Genomic DNA, 6,192 nt, shown 5'->3' with positions numbered 1-6,192 from the left:
TCATGCCTTGTATAACGAAAGAGAAAGAACTGTACGTATCGTAGCCGGTTTCACGAGCGGGCTAAACGTTTCGCCACAATCTATGCCAACTTGTTGAGTTTTTCCATCACCTACAAGACGGGCTTTATGCCTCTCAAACACACCATTAGATTTTTCTTTATGAGTAAAAATCCATATTGAACGAATAACATTAACATTAGGTGGTCGTGGTACTAACTCCCACGTCTTATTTTTAATTAGAGCGTCATACTCATCATCCATTGCCATTTTCCAATTCGGGTCACGTAAGGCTGCAACAAGGTTACGAGGTAAAGGTGATCGAGTATTCGTGACAGCGAGAGCATGATTATACTTCTTATTTGGTTTAAAAATGCCCATTTGACTTCGTGTGACCATTTTTGGACGTTGGGAAGGTAATACATTAGGAGTGATTTGTTGGCTTGCTGATGCGTGAGATGAGTTAGTAGGGTAATTGATGATGGTGGGCTGGTAAGGAGTGGGCCGTGATTTTATAGGTGGGGGTTTAATGGAGAATTTGGGCCAGCTTGGGGAATTGGATCAATTTGAGTGGGAGAATTTTGATGGGCTGATCCTTGCTGGGCCATTTGTGGCTGAAATTGATCAAAAAGATTTTTAAAATGATGTATTGTATATTGAGAAATATCACCATCTAAAAAATCATAAGTAGATGAGGAAGTGTTTTGTGTTGTAGTGAAGGGAAAAACATGCTCATCAAACACAACATGGCGACAAATTATTATTTTCTTGGAAGATAAATCATAACATTTGTAGCCACGATAATTCGTAGGGTACCCTAAAAATACACATGGAGTGGACCGAGGTTGTAACTTATTTATCAAAGTGGATGGGATTAGAGGATAACACAAACATCCAAAAACTCGAATGTGAGAATATGATGGTACCTTGTTATATAAATTTTGAAGAGGTGACACATTGCCCAAAAGTTTGCTTGGAAGAACATTGAGAAGATAAGTAGCCATTTGCAAGGCGTGATGCCAAAATGAAGAAGGAAGAGAGGCATGAGCTAATAGTGTACGAATCATATTATTTATCGTACGTATTTTTCTTTCCGCTTTACCATTTTGAGGGGAGGTATAGCGGCAAGAAAGACAAAAAGACATGCCATGAGTTTTACAAAACACCTGAAAATGATCATTATCAAACTCTCTCCCATTATCACATTGTATACTTTTGACATTGTGTTCAAATTGAGTGAAAATATTAGACTTCAATTCTAAAAATCAATCAAAGACTTCCGATTTCTTGGCTAATGTAAATGTCCATAAAAAATTAGAATGATCATCCAAGAACAAAACATAATATTTATGCCCCATGGAACTCAAAATAGGAGAAGTCCAAATATCACTATGAATAATGTCAAATGGCATGGTAGTATTAGAATGAGACGCAACAAATGGTAACTTAACATGTTTCCCAAGAACACAAGAACGACAAATGCTAGAAGAAATACGATTACAATCAATGCTTTTATTTTGTCTAAGAACATCTAAAACTTGACCACCCGGATGACCTAGACGATCATGCCATAAAGAAGGAGAGATAGCAGCCAATGCAGAAGGAAGAACTTGATTATTTTTGGAAGTACTAAGAGGATAAAGGTCACCCTGACTGTCACATCTCATGATTCATCTCCCTGTCTGAAAATCCTTCACAGAAAACCCAAAAGGATCAAATTCAACCGTTATCGGAAATAAATTTCCGAACCGAAATAAGATTTTTTATAATTTTGGGTGCATGTAGAACATTTTTCAAGGATAAGGGAGGGTTAGGATTAGGTAATGAAGTGTGACCGTAACCCCGAATTGGAATAGTATGACCATTTCCTACAATAATTCCATTAGGATGATTGCTCAAATTAAAATAAGACGAGAAGTTATCATTAGAAGATGTTATGTGGGATGATGCACCAGTATCCATGTACCACGTTGGATCAGGTGGATTGAGAGACATAGTGTGCATAGCTGCTGCAATATCTGTTGGAGCAAAGTTTGTGGATTGCTCATTCTGTGAAGCTGCAAATGCTTGTTGGTGCTGTGGTCGAGGCCCAAGAAGATCCTGCTGCAGTTTGGTAGGTAGTGGACCACGAGACCATCTTTGTGTTGGGTATGGACACGGAGGAGAGGCCCATTGAGGAAACCAACCCCAAGGATTATATCCCCACTATTGTTGTTGTGGCCAAGGAGTGAAACCTTGTTGCTGTTGTTGTGTACTTCCACGACATGCACCACTGCCGCCTTGACCTCCATTGGACCCACGACCTCCACCGCTGGCAGATCGCCGACCAAGTTTCTGATTACCAGATTGCTTCCCCCTGTTATGTGTGTGATCATAGGTGGACTTGGGATCCAAGGAATCCGCTGATTGCATGGATGTAAGCATGGCAGAATCCGTTCCAGTTGCTACCTCCTTAGCAAGACCCGCTTCCTCAAGAGTTAACATAGAACGAGCCGGATAAAAGAGAGGTAAAGGATCACTCTGCCTTATCAAAGTGTCGACACCTCTGTAAGCCCTGGTGAGACCCGAAACCAGTTGGATCACAAGACGACTTTCTGATACAGCACCAACATTCTTTAGTTGATCAGCAAGAGACTTAAGTCGTTGGCAATAAGCAGAAACATTAGGAAAATTCTCCATTTTGTTATTGGAGAATTCGGCTTCAAGAGTAACCACACGGTAATTCTTGTTGTCTTAGAATATGTCTCGTAACCTATTCCAAGCTTCCATTGCTGTAGCATCTGGTTCAATAATGGTATGCAAGAGATCACTAGAAATAGTAGCATAAATCCATGAGAGGACTGTTGCATCAAGTGTAGACCATAATTCCTTTTCTTCTGCAGTTGTGAGGGCCTTCATAACTGGAGGAGGGATAATATGATGAAGGACCTTATGAGAGCGTGCAGTGATCTTGAATAGTTCAACCCATGTTGAATACTGAACATTCTCCATTTCCAGAAAGATGGAGATATGATTACGGATGTTGGACACCGCAAGAGGAATATGAAAGGAAGATTTGTTGTCAGACATGGTGATAAAAAGAAGAAGAAATAGAATTCTAGGGGCGCTTGCAGAAGATACGAGAACGAGATGGGGATGGATCGAGAGTAAAAACCCTAGACGTCTGATACCATAATAAAATGTTTTCCTCAAAAACTTTAATCTCATTCCCATCAATATATATATATATATATATATATATATATATATATATATATATATATATATATATATATATACGTACAGATACATCACATATGCCTTATACACAGGAACTAACTTGAATTCTAGGAACAGAGTATTGACTAAGCTAATATATAATATATTATATTTACATATAATTAACAGATATCAATGCAATTATTTTTGACCAGTTAGTGAAAATAACGATTTTCACCCTAGTTCGAACCATCATCCGGTCAAGGGAAAATCAGGCATATACTAGAACCAAAACCTGAACTTTGAGAATTTACGGATCCTAAATCCGACTCACAATGATTTTTCTAGAATTTTTACAAAATAGGGGCAGAATAGGTATTTTCATACAATTTCCAAGCTTTGACTTTTAAGAGTTCATTGGCAACACAATCCATTAAGACATAACAAAAATGATGCCAAGATGGAAATTAAGTTCTTAACAGTAGCAACAAGTCATTGAGTTAAAAGACAATTCCAACTTCAAACCATGACTCAAAGTAAAATGCTTTTAAGGTAAAAGCAAAGTATGATGCTAAATGAGAAACACAATTAGAGTTCGGGTTTTCTCCACCATTAATCAATAGAGCAAGAAACATATTGAGATGAAAATTCGGTAAACTTTTATAGATGATTTAAGTGACTTTTAAGACAATTTTTCCAGCAATTTGACTTCATAATTTCAACCAATTCCTAAGCAATTGAGACATGAACACATGAGGAAGAAGGAAATCAAGAAGCATATCAGTTGACATCGACTTATACAACTTCAATTGCACAACCATTCTTGTTAAACTCTTTCTCCCTTTCCTTGTTTTGCCATTATACGCAACCCTTCAATATCGTTTTTTTTTCTGTTTCCTCCTAAGATCGATGCACAACAACCACAAAGGCAACGATTCATTTGGAAGGCTTGATCACAAGTACTGGTTGGGAAAGAGAAAAACGGATGAACCCTTTCGTCCTCATTAACACGTCGATTGAACTCATGGGGGGGGTTAATTCGATTTTGCAATTTGATCCCTCAAGTGTCATAATTAAATTCCAAACATCCCTAAACCTAATAAGATAACAATTCAAGTTTCATCTAAGATTGGAGTGTAAGGACAACCCGTAAGATGGCAGTTATCACTAGCTTGTTTCTTTCGAGTTCAATAAGAGAATAGAAGAACTTATATCTGATGACTTCAAATGGATTAAGCCTGAAATTTTGGTTGAAGCTGATAAAGTCTGTCTCCATGACTTTTAATTGGATTAGGTTTTGACATCATGATATTGGGAGAAGAACTTGTTTCTTTTTGCGTGAAACACTTCAACATCAGTAACATTCAACACTCTAAAAATAACTATAACATCTCTAATTATTCTTGATTTACTAAGATTTTCTATTTTGTTTAACGTCACAATGAATGCATCAGACATAGCCACTGGTGCCATGCTTTCACAAAAGAATGACCAATTTATTTTTTCACCAAAAAACTATACATATGAATGCAAAACTAGTCCACACATGTTGGTGAATTATATGTATCACTAAGTCTATGAAGAAATGGAGTTAATATCTAATAGGGCATAAGTTTTGAGTTTTATAGACCACCACAACTTAAAAAACCTTCTTACCCAAATAATTCAAACGGTAATGCAACATAAGTGGGTAATTAAGCTTTTGGAGTACGATTTTGAAGTACATTACAAACTGGGAAAAGAAAATCGTGTCGCTAACGCACTTAGCCGAGTCAACAAACCATATATCCTGTCCCTTTCCGGACCTTCTGCCACATGGCTAAATGAGTTTTGCTCATATTACACAATAGAGCCAGGGAGACAACTGGTGGACCACATTGGAAAAGACTTAACAACATTATTGGCTCCAACATTATATGATGGACTGGTGTACCTAACCAAGAGTTCCACGCCTCAACATTAGGCGGCCACGCTGGCATCAATGTCATGACACAAAGGCTAGCTTCCACTTTCGCATGGTCCAACCTAAAAAAAGAAGTTATATATTTTTTAAGTAGCTTCTCTACATGTCAGCTAATCAAATACACAACACACCGGACATATTGTTGGGTTTTGAGCATTCTAACACTCCTATGGTGTACATGCAACCCTAAATACCTTGGATCTATGTTTTCTCTATTATACAAGCAAATATCAATTTTTCAAGGTATTGTTCTAACTAGCATAATATAAAGTACACATAATATAAATTCTAGTAGAATTACATACCTCTTGTTTGGTGTTTGATTCCATGGAGCTCAAGAGCCTAGTGCCCCTAGTGTGACACCTCAAATGGTTCACACAACATCATGAACACTTGGAATAACTTGAGAGAAAGTAGAACACTTCTAAAATCGGTTTGCCCTCACTTGTTTTTCTAGTGGTCGATTTCTTCAATAATAAGATCATTATATAGTTAGTCACGATTAGGGTAAACCCTAATTGTCATGGCTTTCCATTTCCTTGGATCCATGGGTTCAAATACACCATGGAGCATCCATGGAGCATCCTATGGGTTTTAGCCCAACTTGATAATCCATGGAGCATTAGCCCACTATATAAGTATGGATGATTTACACAATCAACCCATATATTTAATTAGTCTTATTTTGATCACTTAATTAATTCTAGATTAATTCTAGATTAATTCTTGATCAATACTAATTAAATAATCTTATTAATATATTAGAACTTATAATATATTAATAAACCTTAAGTGTTATTTCTCTCATTTTAGTCATCCAAATGCATGATGCCATGCAACCCAAATGGACCATGCCGGGTCGGGTCAAGAATATACCAATTATAGTTATGGACTTAGACACTAATCCAACAGTCTCCCACTTGGATAAGTCTAATAACTGTTATTGCAAATACGCCTTCATAACCTGACCAGCAATCGTAGCTCTTAAAAGTTGTTGCCGAACTCTGAACAAATCAATGACGCATCCATTAGAT

General features: G+C 37.2%; 2 pseudogenes; both read right to left on the bottom strand.

Annotated features, from left to right (window-relative positions):
- LOC145127135 (putative mitochondrial protein AtMg00820 pseudogene) lies at positions 1-396 on the bottom strand (annotated as a pseudogene).
- Positions 397-2,202: 1,806 nt separating this feature from the next.
- LOC145127134 (uncharacterized) lies at positions 2,203-3,066 on the bottom strand (annotated as a pseudogene).
- Between the last annotated feature and the right edge of the window lie 3,126 nt (positions 3,067-6,192).

The sequence above is a fragment of the Lactuca virosa genome, chromosome 7 (genome assembly GCF_052849685.1).
Source record: "Lactuca virosa cultivar CGN04683 chromosome 7, Lactuca_virosa_CGN04683_v6, whole genome shotgun sequence".
NCBI lineage: Eukaryota > Viridiplantae > Streptophyta > Magnoliopsida > Asterales > Asteraceae > Lactuca > Lactuca virosa.
This window is presented reverse-complemented; position numbering and strand designations above follow the sequence as displayed.